Source organism: Oryzias latipes, chromosome 8, assembly GCF_053564925.1.
Source record: "Oryzias latipes strain Hd-rR chromosome 8, Olatipes_Hd-rR_3.1".
NCBI classification, from domain to species: domain Eukaryota; kingdom Metazoa; phylum Chordata; class Actinopteri; order Beloniformes; family Adrianichthyidae; genus Oryzias; species Oryzias latipes.
In genome coordinates, this window is record NC_136244.1 from 26,985,545 (window position 1) to 27,005,527 (window position 19,983).

The window sequence follows — 19,983 nt, forward strand, 5'->3', positions numbered from 1 at the left end:
TCAAACGCAGACGGGGGGACAACAAGTCTGCTACGTGAAAGGATTCGGAATCATTCATAAAAACGTCCTAAATTTGTGGCAAACCAGGGAGCATCAAATGGAGCAGTACCTCTAACGACCACTGGAGGGCGGGGAAAATGGTGTATTTGGGGTCTTTTACCATTTTCTTGTGGCTTTTTTCTGCAGGTGGAAGACTTGGATAAAGAAAATTAAGATTAAAATTGTATTTTCGTGGGTTTCTTAACTCAAATCGTTGTGAATCAGGAGCAGACGAAAAAATGCCGTTTGAAAAGATCGCAGAAAATACGCTTGCCGAGCTCTCGGTGACGGCAAGTGGAAAGGGGGCGGGGTTACTTCATGTCAACTCAGGGGTGAATTTCTAATAACCTACAGCTGCTTTGCAGAAACTAAGTCCTAAAATAAACAATGCAGTTTTTTGGGATTTTTTGCTAAAATGCTGGATTTTCGATGAAGTGGGCGGAGCTAACCCTGATTCAACATGTTCCTTCCTTTTTGGCAACCAATGGCTGACATTGGTGATTATCTAGTGCGGATAGGTCTATGGTCCAATGTCTGAATTTGAACATGTTGCCATTAGCTGTGATTCTCTACCAGAGTGGTGATGTCAGAACTGTTTTTCCTTAGGGGCACCACGTTAGAGTTTCTTGTTTCCATTCCTCTCTTTCGGTTAAAAAGATTCAGATTTCAGACGTGAAACGATTTCAAATGTTCCAGACAGAAGCTGATCTTCTATTTCTGCATAGTTTTCCTCTTTTGAAGGGAGTCTGACCTTACATCTTCTGATGACACCCACTTTTTGGAAATCTATCAGAAACATCTCCGTGTGGACCTCCTTCGGTTCTGGAGGAAAGCTGGGGCAAACGCCCCGGACCTCCGCCCTGCAGATGTTCCTGGAGGACCTCTGTGGTGACGGAGTCGCTGGTGGCAGCCAAACATCTCGAGCTGCTCCTAAATCCCGGCTGCACGTCAGAAATCTCCACAGCAGCTTGATGGAGCTCTGACGTGGGGCGGTTGTGCGCTGCATCACGGTGGTCAGCCTCACATTTACAGCACGGCCCATTCTGCTCAACACTGCAGTTGAAATCAGCAGAACTGACAGCCAGCTTATATTTCTCCACTGATGTTCAGCCGCAGTCATAAAAGTTTAATTTTACTGACTGAAAAATGCTTAACAGTGTAAGTTTGCAGCATCCGAGCTGGAGATGGCCAATCTGGGCAGCTGCTCCATCAAGAGTGGTTGCGTTATGGCTCTGCAGAGTGTAAACAACAGCATCTATCGGCGCCGGCGTGATTGAAAGGCTCGGCAGCACACCTGCTCGGCTTGGACAGGCGCTGTCTCTGGACCTCATCTCCCTTTCCTGAGTGGAACTGGAGCATATGGTGTAAAGAAAAGCAGTTCTTCCTTTGTGCCACTGTGTTACAGAGGCCTTTCACTCCCTGGGAAGCTGTTCCTTGTTCTTCTTACCTGCAGCTCTTTGCCCCCGCCGGCCTCTTCCCGAGTTTATCATCTGACATATGAAGGCAGAGCCGCTCCAGGAGGCAAAGTGAGCAGCTGAGGGAACTCTGACTGGAATGAATGATTCCTCTCCGACATGTAGATTCACTTTGTGGATTTGCCGTCCGTCACCGAGCAGTGATTCCTGGACGGGAAACAGCTCTTTGCTGAGGCTGTGCTTCCTGCTGGATGCAGAGATCGGGGTTCGGGGAGCACCCCCACGCCGCAGGAACACCTGTTCCAGGCGCCGTCCAGATGGTTAGCAAATCCAAATGCATTTTATATGATGTCACACTAATCTGAATATCGCGCGGTAAGCACATCAAAACCTCCGCCTTCAGTGAAGATGGCCGCATCCATATGCCATCATACGTGAAACATGCAACTATCATGTCTTTTCTGCTTTGTGGAGCTTTTGAAACCGTTCATGCAGATTACCTCGTGTTTTACCTCCACGTTTTAAAGACTCTGCAGTCTCTATATCACTTTTACAGCTTTAGCATTTATTCTGCCGAAAATAGAAACTAGTTTCTGTTGAGTTTTAGATAGAAACCAGTTTTTGTTGAGTTTTAGATAGAAACCAGTTTTTGTTAAGGTTCAGATAGAAAACCAGTTTCTGTTCAGGTTTAGATCGAAACCAGTTTCTGTTCAGGTTCAGATAAAAACCAGTTTCTGTTCAGGTTTAGATCGAAACCAGTTTCTGTTCAGGTTCAGATAAAAACCAGTTTCTGTTCAGGTTCAAATAGAAAACAGTTTTTGTTAAGGTTCAGATAGAAACCAGTTTCTGTTCAGGTTCAGATAAAAACCAGTTTCTGTTCAGGTTCAAATAGAAGACAGTTTTTGTTAAGGTTCAGATAGAAACCAGTTTCTGTTCAGGTTCGGATCGAAACCAGTTTCTGTTCAGGTTCATATCAAAACCAGTGTCTGTTCCGGTTCAAATAGAAACCAGTTTCTATTCAGGTTCATATTGAAACCAGTTTCTATTCAGGTTTATATTGAAACCAGTTTCTGTTCAGGTTCGGATCGAAACCAGTTTCTGTTCAGGTTCAGATAGAAACCAGTTACTAGTCAGGTTCAGATGGAAACACTTTTCCTTTGAGTTTGGAATCCTGTTTCTTTTTAGTTCCAGACAGTAACCTGTGTCGTTTCAGTTTAGAAACCTGTTTACTTTCCGGTTCCGATAGAAACCAGTTTCTGTTTAGGTTCAGATAGAAGCCAGTTTTCCTTCAGGTTGAGATAGAAACCAGTTTTTGTTTAGGTTTAAATAGAAACCAGTTTCTATTCAGGTTCAGATGGGAATCCTGTTTCTTTTTAGTTCCAGACAGTAACCTGTGTCGTTTCAGTTTAGAAACCAGTTTCCTTTCCGGTTCCGGCAGAAACCTGTTTCCTTTCCGGTTGTGATTGATGCCTGTGCGCTCGCTGGGGCCTGCGTTCGCCATCAGCACTCAGGCCCAGACATCAATCTGCTGTTTTAGACATGGATGTGTCCCAAAGCGCTTCAGGGACTAAAAAGATGCAAAAGCAACAAAAAGTCTGACATTACAAAGGAAATCAATAGAACAACAGTAGTGATGTCTGCATTACACCAAAGCTTTTACCCTGCAGGAGGAAGACTTTCAGCTGTTTCCACAAGGAAGGAAACAGAAAAGAGTCACTTTCAATGATCAGCCGTGTTTGTGACGGTGTTCAGATCCCCAAAACAAGCTTCAGGAGCCGTAGCGTCATCAGCCATGACAACAGAAATGTAGCAATGCTACTCGATGTTGATGACATCAGAATGGGGCGGAGCAGGGAGCTTATGGCCCCCCCCCCATCTTTGTTTAAGCTTACCCCTCCAGGGTGGGGCTGCCTGTCTCTCTGTGGACGTTGTGGTTCTTTTGGTGGCCCTGTTCTGACCCGATATCTGTGACAGAAGTGCTGATGTTCCTGTGTTTGTTCCATGAAAACTCCTGGTTTATCCCGCTGCTGCTCCCTGTTGAGGCAGAACACTTTCATCGCAAGAATCTTGTTTCCTGCCTTCCACAAAGGACTGACAGATTTGGAGGGGCTCTGTCCTTCAGGGAGGGAGGGGGCCCAAGAAGAAGAGCTGGATGCTGGTAATCTCTGTGGCTGGGTTGCATTCACTCAGTCACAACTCTGCTAAAACACTTCATGGAAGTTTTTTTCCCTGTTTTAGCCAGAAAAAAACACATTTTTCTGCATGGATCTGGGTCCGGGGGGCCGAACGGACCCGCCTGCGGTTCGGACCTGTCACCGGCTGACAGCATCCGGAGCTTTATGAAAGCAGAAATCTGGCAGAGGAGGCCCTGAACAGTGAAATACTATCTCAAGCAGGGATGAGAAAACCTTCCCCCCACATCGACAGCAGTGGTCTCCTCTGCTCCCAAAAGCTTACTTTGTGTTGCAGCACTCACGAACATGCCCCCAACTTTTTAAAAAAGATGTTGCAGCATCAATTATTTACCCCATCCAGGGCTGCACAAACAACCTTCCTACCATGGCATACAGTCATGCTGGCCTGTGATACAGTAACGGCGCAGCAGCAGCAGCAGCAGCTTCAGTAAAGCTGAGGACTTCCTCCAAACACGCCCCTGCAGAACACGTGTGCGTGGCGCTGCAGCTTTGATCCCTCCACCGTCAAGCCCCGCCCCCTCCGGGTGATGTGACACTAAGAGACGATGCCCCGGCGTCATGGGTTCACATGTATATTTAACGTCCTCTATGGTGCATCAGGGAGCCGCACCGTTGAGCCCCCCCCACAAATGTCCGCACAAGTTATCCCGGGATAAGCGTCCACGGGGGGGTGTGAGCACATATGTTCATCAATTATTAAATCAATGTAACATATGCCAAAGAGCATCCAGGATCCGTCCTGAGCTGCAGGGGGCGGGGGGGGGGGGGGGGTAGCAGGAATAAGGATGCTCACCATTACACTTCCGGGTCCCCCCGCCCACCCCCCCAAAAAAAAACTGGACAAAACGTTTGTTTGGCCGCATTAGGAAAAGTGCTGCCGGATGAAAGTACACAACCCTCAGAAGAGGTCTGAAAGGGAATTTATATAAGATAGCAGAAATAAAATGTAAAGTGTGCAGCAGTGCATTAATTATTCATGGGTGCATTACAGCTCTATGGAGCTAAGCATTTTTAAGATCCCTGCTCCACATCAGCAGGACTTTGTTTATCAGTGCCATCAAAAGTGTTACAAATGAGTATTTATGGATGACATAAAAACAAACCTTCACGGTTCGGGTCGTTTTGTTCTGGTCTCCTCAGCACTAAACTGTCTGTCGGGTTACACACCTTTCAAACGGGAAAAGAAAGAGTGTGATATGGTTTTCCAACTTTAAAAAAAAAATACACACTTATGTTTATCAGATAAATGATGAAATTGTTGAAATAAGCAAACAAAACCCATGAAGTCTGATGAAAGCTGCCTCCAGACAGAAACGGGTTCAAACGTTCCCACTCCTCACATTCAGAAAAAACCTTCCTAATCCTAATATTACAGATTATTTTACTCCCCCAGTATTCTGTCAGAATTTGAGTTAAAAAAAAAAAAAAAGATGTCAAAATGCTGTAATAGGAAAAAAAAACTATTAGGTTTATATTTCACAAACTTTATCTATCACCAAATTATAATTTCTCTAAAAACCCAAAAATAAAACTAAAAAACGATGAAAACAAAAAAAAATCAAGATTTATTACAGATTGTGTTTTTGCAAACGTTGTCATGAATCTCCCACTGAAACCGACCCAATGAGGTTTTTGGCTCTCAATAAAATATACATTTTTATTGATTTAATAAAAAAAAATATATATGATTTATTTTTTGTCTTTTAATAAACAGTGAAACTATTTCTTTTAGCCTCTTTAATGAAAACAGTTTTCTGCCTCATTTTCTAATTGAAACCAATGTTGATTCATGAATTTGTTTCAATGCGTTTCTGCTTTTCGTTCAGAAAGAAAACATAATCTGACGTTGGAAATTAGAGAATAAATCAAAAGTTTTTTCCTGAAAATGGTTGAATAGACTTGGAATGGAATATTGAAGTCCCAATAAAGCAGAATTTATGAGGAGGAGGAGGAGGAACAGAAAATGTCTCTGACTTTTGCTTCATAAATATATTTTACGAGTTTCTAAATTCGCGGCGTTTTGAGACGGCGGTTGTCTTGTGGGACGCCGTGTCTTCCTCAGTGCTCGTCTTGTTCGGCGGAGCTCATCCCGGCGCCTGGGCTTAGCCTCCGGGGTAATTAGTGTATCGGAGGCGAGTCCATCTTTCCGACCTCTGACCTCCGGGGCTGTCCTTCAGCTCTCCAGCTCCCCGGCCTCCCCCCTCCTTCCTGACATCGTTGCTGGCATGGTCTCATGAATCTCTGCCAAACAAAAGACCAAACAGCCATTAATCCCTGAGATGCAGTGCTAATTTGTTGCTATGTGTGTCTGCGCAGTGGGCTTCCCTCCTCCTGCTGTTGGGTGAATGATGGAAATAGTTTTCATCCGATGGAAATCTTGTGTTTTTATTTTCTTCTCCGGTGAATTTGGTGGTTTTGTGAAGGCTGGCTGCCTCTTTCCATTCATCTTCATTCCGCCGGGTTGCATGCGGAGAACCCGCCTCAGATCTTAAGTGGCGCCGCTCGGCCTCATCCTCACCGTTCCTTTCAGGAACCTCGCAGATGACTCGCTCTGTGCTCCCTCCCTCCCTCCCTCCCTCCCTGCGTCGTTTCAGGCAGATAATTAGCTGCCGACTGTCAGATAATTAGCCAGGCTGCATCTAATTTTGGTCACAACCTCAAATGATAATGGTCAAATGGAATCAATGGTATACAGGAATGTGTGGGATTGGTTAAGCAGCACGAGCTCAATCGGCTCATTCCGAACGGTCTGTCCCAATTAACCAGTTAGTTTCTTCGCCTTAATGGCTATTGTCACTTCCTGTGCGCGGCCACATGCTTTTATCTCATCTAAGAAAACACTTTTTTCCAAATGAATGCCGCTGTGAGCCACGCGTTACTGTACGCTTCCCTCTTCCAACACATTTCCCTTCCAATTTAAAACAGCGTCCTTATTATGATTATACTATTAAAGTGCACCACCCACCAGCGGCGGCTGAGGTGTTGAGTGAGACAAAACGCTTAATAAAGCCGAGCGCGGCGTAGATTTCTTTTGCCGCCGTCATTTCGCCATCGACGGACGCCCTGGTAGCGTACAGGTGATCTGAAAATATTGCAGAAGCTTCCTGAGTTGAGCTTTTCGTCAAGAAAATGATCTTCACAGAGACACTGGTGGTGCTTGGGAGTGCCATTAAGTTGAGTAGCGACCATAATAGGCAGGTGTGACTGAGGAAGTGCCCCCCACCTTTAAACCCCCACTGACACCTCCCAGTGCTAGTCAGGGATTTGGGTTAATGCAGAGTTATAAAGACCTTGGCGAGGAGTGCAGGATTGGAGGCGTACATCATGATGATGCACCTCAGCGTGATGACAGCCGCACTGTATGTGACAGTAAATCCTCCGTACTTATGCATCATTTCATATTTCCGACTCGCTGACGACTGCAGCACAGCATCACCGGCAATCCCACCGTTTCTGCTGGTGCATCAGTCTCTGCGGGACTAAAACACCTGAACTCCGGATGCCTGCACAGAAAATCACATTGGAGAGCAGGACTGGAGGTCCTGATTTGAGGGAATCTCAACGACCAAAACCTCCAGTTTCCTGGTGCAACAAAAAGTCAGGTCGTGTCTGGAGGGGTGGGGTGGGGGGTGGACTTAGGGTTGAAGGTTGGTCACCTATCTGTTCAATCCACTTAATGAGTCACTTTAATTGGAGTTGTATCCATGATTATGTGCAGAAAATAACCTTGGCGAGGACACAGAGGGCTAACAAACCAGACACCGGTTCAGTTTACTTTGCTAGATTTTAACTAACTGTGGAAGTCGACTCAAGAACGAAAAGAACGTCAGTTCCAACATTACAAAAATCAAGATTTTACAAATAGTTAAATATTGGCTTAATCCAGTTCAGTTTGGGGAGATTCACTGTATGTCATGAAGGAGTTGGGCCTTAGCCACAGGCACTCGTACGGGTTCTGTGGGTTTTCTGGGTTGTCCTGTTCTGTGGAGGGTCGTAGAGAGGAGCGTGGGTGTGTCTCATAGTTGCTTTGAGGGCTCGCACACCCAGGTGGCAAACTTTGGCCCGGGGGCCACATGCGGCCTGTCAAACTGGAATAAGTCATATTGATAACTCTTCCTAAGGTTTTATTTTCCCTGTAATGATAGTGCATACCTATAGATGGTGTACTACAAATACATGGACCTTTGTTTCGGTGCAGGAAATGATTTCTACATTCATAAGATTTAGTTGTTTCTCTGATGTTTTTGTGTGTTTTTTGAGTCAAACTGTCATTTTTCCCGATCATTCCAGCATCACATGAACGCAGCATTTCTCTGAGTTTGCATTTTTCCTTGAGGAGCATCAACCCATCGGTGGCATGAAAATGGGATCAAAAGCCACAGCTTTGGAATAAGCTTTCCAAAATATCCTGTTTTAAAATAAATATCAGTTTTTAATCAGAAATAAAGAATTCTGTTTCCTTCTCTTATGAGGTGGATTCCCAAAACACTCCACATCTGCTTCTGGTCCGGCCCTTCTGTCCAATTTTAGAACCCTTTGAGGCCCCCAAGTCAAAAGGTTTGCCCACCGCTGGTAAGGTTTAGGTCCTGGATCCTTACCGACCAAATGTTGCATGGTGTGCACGTGATACGTAAGCGTCCACACAGACTACACGCCGATTGTCTAGTTCCCTAACTGGTCAGAGCGCACACGTATGACGTGCACAGCACTGACGGGCTCCTCGTGCAGTCTGCGGGTTCCGGAAAGTGAAAAAAGTCCAACAGAAGCAGAGTCGGTACCGACCTTCTGCAAAGACCAAGACAACACTGGAGCGTCTGCTTTCAAATAAATAAAAACACCAAAAAAAACACAGAAATATTTTATGATTACATCTGTATTCTTTTGCTGCTTTTTCTTCTACGTTTCTGCAGCTTTTTCAGCGGCTAGATGTTCCCATCGTGAGGCGATCAGAGGTTTTTCTTAATAGTAAAGGCACAGACCCAGCAGCTCTGAAGGATTCTTCTAAAACGCCATCATATATGATAACAGGGTTGTTCTCTGGCTTCACTTTCAACAACATCCAGCTGCTATAGAGTTGTCATTTGGAAGAGACAAGAAGGTTAATTTGGCTGCTTCCACTTTGACCTGTGAGATGTTGGCGTCATCAGTTTCTGCCTAAAACTAAATAAACTGTGACAGCGACGCCAGAGGAAGCTCTGCCTGCCAACTCACCAACCTCTGAGCTCGCAGAAGACGTCCTTCAGCACGGCGCCGTTCGCCGGGCTTTCTGGGTTCTGTCAGAATTATCACGACTCGGTTAAGCGTTAAAAGTAAAGGAAACTCAGAGAGCTGATAAAAGCTCTGCTGGACTGATGAATGTAGCAGTAAAAAGAATGTTTTATTAAGTGAAATGATCAAATTAAGGAGGATTTTATCCCAAAAGTTCTTCTGTTTTATGATTCAGTCAGTTTCAATAAGAACAGGGTTCCTGTAAAGTCTCTGCAATGTTTTATTTTAGGCGACGGGTCCAGAATTGTGTTGCTATAAACGTGTTTGTTGTGTTGTTTTAGTGTTTGTGGAAAACGTCCAGCCGCACACGTTCTGATGAAAGGTCCAATTACAGCAAAGCTCTTGATGGGATTTGTCCACTGAGCTCCAACACAAAGGCTAGCGCTAAAGTGCTAATGCTGCTCTCAAGCTGTATTTATTTCGTCTTTTCACTCTTTTCGGGGGAAAAAAAACGAAAATGTTAAACTTCATGACATTATAGTAATTTTTTTATAGAATAGATTCTGGATTTTTTTTTTGCATTTTTAACATAAAAATATTTGCTTTGTCAAAAGAAAGATAGTGGGAAAGTGAAGATGCTTCACACCCCTCTGAATTCTGGCTCCCTGATGATTTGGAGGCCCATCGACTGTATGCGAGAACTGGACTGAGTGGGACGTCATCCATAGAAAATGGTTTATTCCAGCTCCAACCAAATGCAGTTGATTAAGTCCCCATTTTTCCACAAATGTTGGAGACAGATGTTGGCTGAATCCGACTTCTGGACCTGATGGAGGCGTGGGGGGGTGGGTGGGGGGGCCTGTCCGGTTCTCCTCCTGGTTCTTGCACTTTTTCTTCTGCTGTGTGTTTTTAGCACAGAAGTTTGTGCGACATTAGTATTCTGGCAGTGTTGCAGGGGTCATGCGATCTACGCCTGTTCCCTCCCAGCAGTGCATCCCCCCCCCCGTCCCTCCTTCTCCATTTTGTGGGCTGCAGCTCTGCTTTACAAGAAGCTCGGGGAACAAATAAAAATAGATGGGCAAAGTTGTGAGATGTGAGCCCTGAGGGACACACTGTACGGATATACATTTTCTGTGCGCATTTGGAGCGGTCCTTCTCGTCAAAGAATATTATCCCACCACCCCCTTCACCCCCCCCCCCCCCCTCCCATCTTCGGATCACAGCAGTAATTCAATTGGGGATAGACAAGAGCTGGTTTTCCTTGATGCTTTTTTTCCTTTCCCTATAAACGGGTTGTCTGCCTGTCAGCATTGATAATGCTAGCTGATGCACACTGCAGCTAACTCTTCCCAGCCCGCTCTGCCATTCTCCATGCCGCTCCGGCATTGAGGAGCTACTCCATGATTTACTTTTTGCTCGTCTGCCTATCTGGCTTTCTCTCGCCGCCTCTCTGGAGGCCTCGCCTTCCTGTCTCTCATTCTCTCTGGCTGATCTGTTTTTCTGTTTGACAATCTAAGCATTGTCCATCTGATACGTCTGTTTGTCCGCGGCTATCTTTCCATCTGCTGGGATGGTAATGAAATATGATCTGACAGGAGACGGGATTTAGTGCGCGCCGCCTCACACGCTCCCCAGATCTCTGATCGGCCAGGCCGGCCGGCGTTCTGGTCAGAAACGAGCCGGCGAACGCCAGCAGGTAGTCTGTACTTATTCCCATCATCAGTCAGCGAACACAGACCCACATAAGACTCGCTGGCTGACAGGTGTGATCGACCCTCAATGCAGAGTCTGGTTTCTTTCCTCGGAGAGCTTCATCTCGGAGATTTTATTCTGACAGCTTCTTGACAGCGTCTGCTTTAGAACCGCATCTACCACTCAAACACGCCATTACACTTTTCTAAAACGTTCGCCGTCATGTTAATGCGTGTCAGGAGGAAGTGACAAGGTGCAGCAAACACCAAAGCTGCTCCTAAACCGGCTGCACATGTGTCGCAGGACGGGGTCGAGTCTGGGCAAGAGGGTCAGTGGTGAGATCCGAAAAACGCCGCCAACAATTCAGGAAAAGATCACAGATGGCCATAAATAAAGTGAAAACAGCAGAAAGGATGTTTTTGTGAAAAATGCGAGCGACGGGTATCGAACCAGCGAGTTTCTGCACCAAGGATTCCCCATGTTTTTCAATTGAGCCAAAAATCCTGGAATATGTTTAAAAGTTCAAGAATTTGAAGGACCAAAAGTCACAGCTGGAAAAAGCTGAAAGAGCTGAACATTTGAATAGTTGAATGTTACAATAGATGAAAAACTGTAGACGGAGTTGAGCGGCAAAAATGGAGGAAAATACCAGAACATGTGTCAAACTAAAGGCCCGGGGGCCAAATGTGGCCCCCCCATGTCATTTTATGTAGCCCGCGAGAGCAGAAAAGTTTTTAATTTCTTAAAATAAAATTAAAAATTGGTGTATAATTATTCTTATCTAGGGGGAATCAGACTTGAAATATGGGATTGGGCAGCTATACATTAGGACTTAAACTCTGTCCATATAACCTAACCTCAAATGTAAAAGGATTTATGCTAAAGTAACAAGCAAACATAGGTTTTCTATGCAGCTGTAATTGTCACTTTAAAAAGTTATTTAAAATAAATAAATGAGTTATTTAACAGTAAGGAGTAGTTACATTTATTTTTCATTACATTTAGTTACATGTATAAGTTACATCTGGCCCAGTGAAAAGGAGTTGGACCCCCCTGTCATAGAATAAAGAATGTCTGTGAAGTCTCTCATTCATCAGTCAAAATGCCATTTGATAAAGATTGTATTTGTGATGTAGAAAATCTGGGCGGGGCCACAGGCTCCTTTCCCCGCCCCTTTCTGATCATCCACTGTCAGACAAACAGATCCATGAACGTCTTTGTGTTTCTGGTCTGAGCTGGAATCTGGATCTAAACTGGACGGCTGGATTTATACCATATTGCTGCCATTTTTGTTGCACCGTTGATGTTAGCATGGGGGCTGTAAGCTAGCAGGAGAGAGTATAAACAAAAGAGATGATGGGAAGTGGGCACAGGCTTACTCGTTTCATTTTTTTCTTTCCTCATGTTGCTCAAATTTGATCTCCGTCCTCCTAAGATCTTTTATTTTTGTGTGAATCAAACTGTTTACATTTTGTTTGTTTAGTTTATTTATTTCAAATATATTATAAAAACAACAATAGATACATTTATACACTAAAGTCAGTCACAAGATTCTCTGTTTATTGTTTTAGTTATATAATCATTTCACAGAAAATATAATTAAGAAAATTCTAGCTTACATTGAATAATAACAGCCTTCAAATCCTTTTCTTTTCTGCTTTTTTTCTCTAAATTTTACTTTCAGGCTTCACAGAGAATTTTAACAAACTGAAGATTTTCTTTTGTAGAAAAAAATGTATTCAAACTTTTTTTTTTAACTGTTTAACATGTTATTACATTGAAATTTTAGAACATTTTAGTTTAGATGTTTTCTTCTTAATGAAGCATCAAATAGAATTTTCAGCTAATTTTACATCTCATTTAGATGTAAAGCAGCTAATACTAAGGAACAGTTTTATTGAACAATAATTTATGGTTTTTATTGTTAGTCTTCAATATTTACATTTATTTTTGAATACTTTTCATTTATTGCACATTTTTAGGCCATTGGCCCCTTATTTCTGATGCTTTTATTGCATTAGAATGCTTTTATTGCTAACCTTACTCCATTTCCCTTAAAGTTTCCTGTTTGAGTTAAACTGTGTTCAGGGTTTTTTTTTTAGCTTCTTTTCACGTCTTTTCAGCTTTTATCCAACAAATTTAACACTTAAAAGCCAAAAATGTCAGACTTTCAGCTTATTTCCATTTTCTGTCATTTGACCCAAAATTTACCTCGATGATTGATTTAAACAGAATAGAAAATACATGGGTATAACAAACACATAAGACGGGGCTCAGCGATGGGGGGTAAGGGGCAAAAAGCTCTGCCCCACACTTTTAGAGTCAACGTTAACATCAGTATTGACAAAGAGGAAGAAATCCTCAAAACCAGCTTCTTTAAGCATTGGAAAAAGAACAAAAGCAACATTCTTAAATGATGGAAACACCATAATAATTATAGAGAAAACCATCAGAATGATGTATTTTTCATCCTTTCATTGTTAGAAACCTTCCACTCTGGGGCTTTGCCACCCTTCCAAAGTCTTTCTGCCCACCTCCCCCCAATAAAATGTTCTGGCTCCGCCCCTGATTTCAATACTAACTTGAAGTTGTTTTTTTATGGCATTGTAGCGCTCCTCAACGTTGTTTTAATTTTACATGATTTTTAAAGCTCATTTAGTATTTGGTACCTAATACAACAATATTATCATCTAACTGATTTTCTATATATAAGTAATATTGTGATACTTTTCTGGTGTGTGAATCTTCGTATTGTGTTTGTTGTCGTTTGCTGGGATTGTGTTGTCGTCGTTGTTGTCGTTCCAACTTCATCTCAACTTCTTGCTGCTTTTTGTTGGGCTTTCTCTCTTCAGGTGGACAGAAGTTTATCTTTCTCAGATGATTCTTGCGGTTGAAATGATTCCGTGTCTTCATCGCTCTGGCTGGTGCTCCTCGCTGCGGCGGCTGACAGCGGGGACACCGGACCGCCAAACACCTTGGGTTTTATCTGACCGAGCCGCACAGTGGAGCGATGAGGAACGGGGTGGGGAGGCCGGGAGTAATAGGCTGCATCAGAGTGGTGAGGAAGCTAATGCCTCTTGAGATTCTGTCTGTGAGGGAGGGGGGCTGACTTCAGAACGTGCATTACTCAGCCACATAAATCTGGGAGCCCCCGCCTCGCCTGCCTGCATTGGTTTGGCTTTAATTACCTGAGCTATCCTGCACTCACCACCAGCACTTCCCTAATGGGGCTGCCTCGCTCGGGCATCACTCACGCTCTGCCCGGCCAGCTGGCAGGATGGCCCGGGGGGGCGGGGGGGAGCCTGGTCCTCCTATTACAAGTCCAAGCCTGTGCCCTCACACACCTGTAGTGTGTGATTGCATGTGTGGCGTCCAGGCGCTGAGCTGTCACACAAACCAGGTTTTTTTAGGGCAAAGTGGAGAATCAGCACGGAGAGGTTTTTATTTGCCGCGGTGCTGACCCGCGCTTTCCTCCCCTTCCGTGGCTTAAGTATCTGGTTAGTTATGTGTCCTTGGGGGGGTTTGCTGTCTGTCAGTTGCACGTCACGGAGCTTCGCCGCTTGTCAAGTCCGTGCGCTTTCATCCTCCCCGTGTCCGGCCGTCTAACGACGTGCCAGGAGCTTTCAGCGCCGACTTAAAATGCGTCGGAGCTTTCTGTTGGCGTGTGTGAAAAGAACCCGGAAGAGCCGGGACAGGCGTCCCCGCCGCCCCGTCCAACAACTCGCCGTGACCTTGGAGATTATTGCTATACTAGACAGAAAAAATGCCATATGTTTGTCAAGAGCTGTCTGTCATCAATGAGCTTTTGTGTTGGCTATCGATCGGCCCCCGGGCAGGACACCGGGGTTGATGGATGCACAACAAACAGACTCTGCATTGCCAGCAAACTGACCCCCCCACAGCACCACTACCACCACCACCCCCCTCATGATGGGATGTCAAGTCTGGGAGGCTGCCACTCGTCCCTCATGCTTCCCCTTCCTCCCTATGGATGTGAGTTTTGGCCCCGCCCTCCATGTAACAGGGTCCCGATCCACGTCCCTAAATGGTGATTCATTAGCAAACATGGAGTGGATTACTGTAGTTTAGCCCTGCTACCCCGCGCATCGATAACAGCCCCTGATTGCTTTGTAAAACGTTGCAAGCTGTGAGCAAGAGCTGTCCCACAGTCTCTGCAGCGCTCACATATAAAGATAACAACACAATTCCCCTATCAGTTGACCTGGTTTCTCTTCAGTTAGCAGCCTCCAGCCTCTGGGGTGCAATTGAGAGCGCCTCGGTCCGATACTGGATACAACACAAATGCCAGGCGCAATGCAACAATCATTATCCCCGGTGATTTTGGCCATTTTTCAGGAAGTGAGCTACCACTGCTACATTATTCAGCCTCTCGCACAAGAGAGAATGGCATTAAAGTTAATTTGAGCGTGGCTCCAGCTGCTGCTGGAGCACACAAACAGAAGCTGCACTCTTATGTACTCTTACTATTAGAGGAGAGGCAGCTGACGGTTGGGGAGGCGGCGGCAGAGCCGTGTTGTGAAGTGTTTGTTTTCTCCTCTTGAGTGGGTTTAACCCAGCCGAGCTGCTAAACGTGGATACGGCGTGAGGTCACAGATCGATCTGCTTTGATATTTTATACACCCGGCTCGGGTTCCCCCAGTACGAGCCGCCTCTGCCCAGTGGCTCCCCAGTGTCACATTAATGAGGAACACGGAGGGACACTCAGACAGCCACCAATCATCGCAGCTCCGAAAAGGAGGAAGCGTCCGGGAGCCGGGTTTACTGTCACGTTATCCCGAAGAGCCGTCCTGAGCGTTTCACGGGCCTGGACTTGATCCAAATTGATAAGAATTTCTCCAGAGTTTGCAGACTCAATAACACTTAGAGGGAGGCGGCGGCACGGCAGCACCGGACATGGAGGGGAGGTCTGCAGATTACAGGAGATCTGTCGGCTCCTGGGAGTTCACTTAGCTGATGTTCACAAAGCAGAGCTGATGGGAGAGAAGAAAGCACGGCAGAAAAAAAAACAAGAGTTGGAAGATGAGCTGCTCATGGCGTCTGTGATACACGCCGAAATTTCTTTGTCTTCCCCTTTTCAACACGCCGCCTTCTCCACCCCCCGCCCCCCGCTCTGCACGCAGGGTAGAACATCAGTGAATAATTCATCAGTGAAATCCCCCAAAAAATCCATGAAATAAAATCATTTGTTGCCCTATAGTGTGCTTGACAGAGAGCTTGTTTATAAGGGTGCTAAAGCAGGACTGGAGTGTTGGTACAATCAATAGTCTGATGGAATCCCGAGGCCCTCGCTCGTCGGCAAAGCTCATCCAGACTGAGACATCAAAACAGCTTTTGGTTGCTCGCTTGTGTCTCCAGAACATCTCCGACCAGATGGGCAGTTCAGTTCGGGCTTTTTTTCTTCACCACTCGGTTTGTTTTTGCATTTTTCATCTCAGCATTAGCAGGAATAGAAAAACCTTCTGAGGTCGTCATTATCTCCAGCATGTTTCTGATGATGCTGAGGACAATTAAGATGAGGATGGCGTGACCAATCATAATGACGATGATCATCATGAAGAGATGATGATTAGAAAGGATGGAAATGATTCCAGCAAATAGGCTTTCTGTTTTTAGCAGGACTTAACAACGCGCTCTTCTCCATCCACCACTATTATTGGAATCATATCACAGCCATAATGAAGAGCCCCAAATGAATCCCAGCGTTTTGTTGACACACTTTTGTCTCCGGGCTCGTCATCTCGCTTCTCGTTTCTTTTATTTACAGTCTGATTTTGTCCCCCCTCCCTCCCTCGTTTTCATAACCTAAAAAAAGTCCCACATTTTAAAAAGTTCTCTTTGAAATGAGACAATCGTAGAAGCTGAGAGGGGATTGGTTGGTGCGTTTAAAGACAACAGTGGCGGACCGAGCAGCTCGGGGGCCCCAGGCGGCCCTCTGCAGCGGTTGTCCTCATCTTTTGTTTTTTTATGCGTTTGCTTCTTTCTGATCCACTATATGACAACATTAATGTCAAGAAAACAAATGCTTTGATAAGCATCTAAAAACTGAAATCACATTTAAATGTCAAAGATGTATTTTACTTACATTATGTTGACTGTTGGGGGAGGGGGGATTTTATTTAATTTTTCAGGTTTTACTGAAAAAAAATAAAAATACTTAAATAACAGAGCAAACCAGCAGCCTATGGAGTGGCGTCAATATATAGAAATCATTTCATAATGACCATTTTCTGCCCCTCCCTTTGCCTTTCTGCCCTTTTCTGTCACTTTTCTCATTCTTAACTTTTTTAGATTTTTTTTTTAGTTCTTTTAATTCTTCATCATAGCGCTTTTCAAAAAACGCCGCTCCAAATAGTCTCTCTGCTCGCTAACTTGCTGTCACTGTTGACGGAATAGTCCACTGCTGCAAAGAGACGGGGGAGGACGAAACGCTGTAATATGAGCAGTCTTTTGCTATTTTTTAATAAAAATTAATTTTATTAAAAAAGACATTTTTACTACGTTTTCAACGCAGGTCCCCTAACATTTTGGGGGAGGGGCTTAGGCAATCCTGGGTAAATATTATTGACTGTTTCTGAGAGCTGGAGCGAGTGTGTCGTCACCCACAGAAAATGGTTTGTACAAGGTTCCAACCAAATTAGGTCAATTTAGCCGCCATTTTCCGCGATACGGACGCCGCCATGGTGGAACCAGACATCATCGGTAAGTAGCGATTGGTCCGAGTTGGTCTGAGTCAACGTTTCTATGGCAACCACTCTCACCAATCAGGACTGATCTTGCTGAAAGGCCACAATGTTAAATGTGGGAGCCAGCAGGCGCCGCCTACTTTCATTGAGGCATCTGATTGGTCAGTTTATACTTTGAATAACTTGAAAAATATCCTGAAAAAAAGTGAGGATTATCAAGAAAATGTATCAAAAAAGGTATCAGATCCAGAACAGTTCTTCTGATCAATAGAATGACTGAAGAACTGCTGTTTATTTCTCTACAGAAGTCTGTGGGATTTTGAATTCTTGGAGCCACTTCCTGTTTGGAACGCCAGGGGGGAGGGGCCATCCAATCAATGGCAAAAATTAAACTTATAGGAGGACGTTTATCTTTTATTTCACAGAGTTGGAGGTGTTTAAAAGTAATACCAAAACTGCTAACAAACATATTTGGCTTCATCATTTTTTTTAAAACTGTTTTTGTTTGAAGCGTCGCCAAGCTGTAGCTCCTCCCTAAAGCAAACTCCTAGGGACGAATGATCCACTCTCATAAAAAAGCCTGTGTGCAAAGTATCAAATATGTCTTTTTTCCTCTTCTAATATGATGAAATTCTTTAGTATTAGACGTTGAGCCTAAGGAGATTCTTCATCACAGCGTCAAAGTATGACAGCAGACTGTTTCTCAATGAACCACATCAGATTAAAACCTGGTAAAAGTAAACAAAAGGCTGCAGAAACTACAAATATGGTTCAAATAAAGCATTATTTAGTGAGGTTTGGGTTTGTGTGGCCAAAAGACGCAGTCAGTGTAATACAACCACTGGACATCTAATCCATTGTTTATTGTTATTTACTGTCTTCAGCTTTTTCCATAGAGCCATGGTAACAAATTATTTTCCTATCGTGGGATCAACAAAGTCCTATTCTATTCTATTCTATTCTATTCTATTCTATTCTATTCTATTCTATTCTATGAAGAGTACAGAAGGTGTAAAGTAGGAAAAGAGAAAATGTTGGTAACTTCATTAATTTATTCCTTAACCCTTCAAATATCTAATTATTTCTCTGTGTTGTAAAAACAGTTGGATGGGAAATGATCCACTGAAACATCTTTATTACTTTTCTTCATTTCTACTTGCGACTCTCTTTTTTGCCATAAGGCTGTCCTCTGTTTATGGCGTTTCCATGGCAACATTTTGACCTGGCTGTTTTTGGCTTGTTTCCTGAAGAAGGGCAGCTTTCCTCACTCTTGTATCACAGGAAATGATTTGACAGCACATCGTCTCGGTTCAGATGTTGGTAGTTTACTTTTCCCTGGTTTGTCACGTTATTTTTAAGAATGTGTTGTAAAAAAAAAAAGCCCCAACATTTCATGGCATTTTATCGTCCATCAAACGCCGTCTTCGTCTTCAGGTTGAGTCCTCTGGGGAAAGCCACTCGGCTGAGCGTTGAAAAGTTTCAGGACTTTAAGTCCTGACGGCATGACTCGACTCCAAGACGACGGCGCCCTGATTAACGCCATCCTGTCATCCACAAACGCAGCCGTTTAACTTTGTGATGAGGCTTTTTTACTGAAAAAACCCTATTTTTTATTAAAATATTTGACTTTAATAATTGTTTTACAAAATACGAATCATATTCAAACCCAGTCTGACTTATGACTCTGCCTCTTATAAGCTGTTGTCATAGCAACTGTAGTATTTTCTAAGTCTATAACGTCAACACCTTAAGAGATTGTTGCTTTTCTCTTTGTAGAAACAAAAAAATGTGCACATATATAAAAATATTCTTTAAATAAAAAAAAAAGACTACATATTCCCAGACATTACCCATTTTTATAGCATTGATCACAGTAAACATGATGTTTCTGTTGGGAAATATATAAAATGATTCATATTTAGATGGAGTCATTTCTGTAAACAGATAGAAACAGCTTCACAGGCTGCAGGACGGCAGTAACTAACTCATTAGTTAATGGAGGTTTAACAGGAGAAGCACAAACAGCTTCCAATCCTTCTGCTTTCCACAGAAAAGCTTTTCCTCCAGCGTCTCCGTCTTTGCTCGCCATTTTTTCAAAGAGCGTTGGCTGCTGGCAGAACGCCGTCCATAAAACTCGGTCGAACATCATCAAGTCGCCGTGTTACGGGAAGTCACTGATCGCTGAGGCTCTTTAGAAAATCCCATCTGTAAATTTCTGAATCTCAAATGACTCTTGAGATTTCAAATGGTGCTTTGGTTGTGTAGCACTTCTTCCATCAACGCATCCATAAATGATCAGTGCGTCACAGAAACATCAGCGACGGTGAGCATCAAAACCAAAGAGGCTGACAAAGGAGAGTCAGACGGCAGGTCAGCGCAGGGCAGCTACATCCACGCAGGAGTCGGCCTCCAGGTTTTCCCCATTATAGGAACTTATGACATCAGTCTTTTCAGGATTTTATTTGTTGTGTTACAAACTATTGTCCAAATCGTGTCTCATTGCTGCATGACACAAACCACAGATACTTACCACCAATCCATCATTCTTTGCAGAAAACTGTTTTCTAAGTAAAACACATGTTCTATTATGAATAAACAGAGAAAAGGGAATACTGATTAAGACAGGAATAACAGCGACATCCAGGTTTAAAACTTTGTTTACTCTAGAGTAAACACTTTCTGTTGGAAATGAGAGAATCAGAGCTCAGGAATCAGAGAGGACATGTTACG

At 43.9% G+C, this 19,983-nt stretch overlaps 1 protein-coding gene across 17 annotated transcripts in view; it reads left to right on the forward strand.

Annotated features, from left to right (window-relative positions):
- Positions 1–19,983, forward strand: part of rbfox3b (RNA binding fox-1 homolog 3b) — a 653,838-nt gene that overhangs the window by 499,471 nt on the left and 134,384 nt on the right. The window lies entirely within an intron of this gene.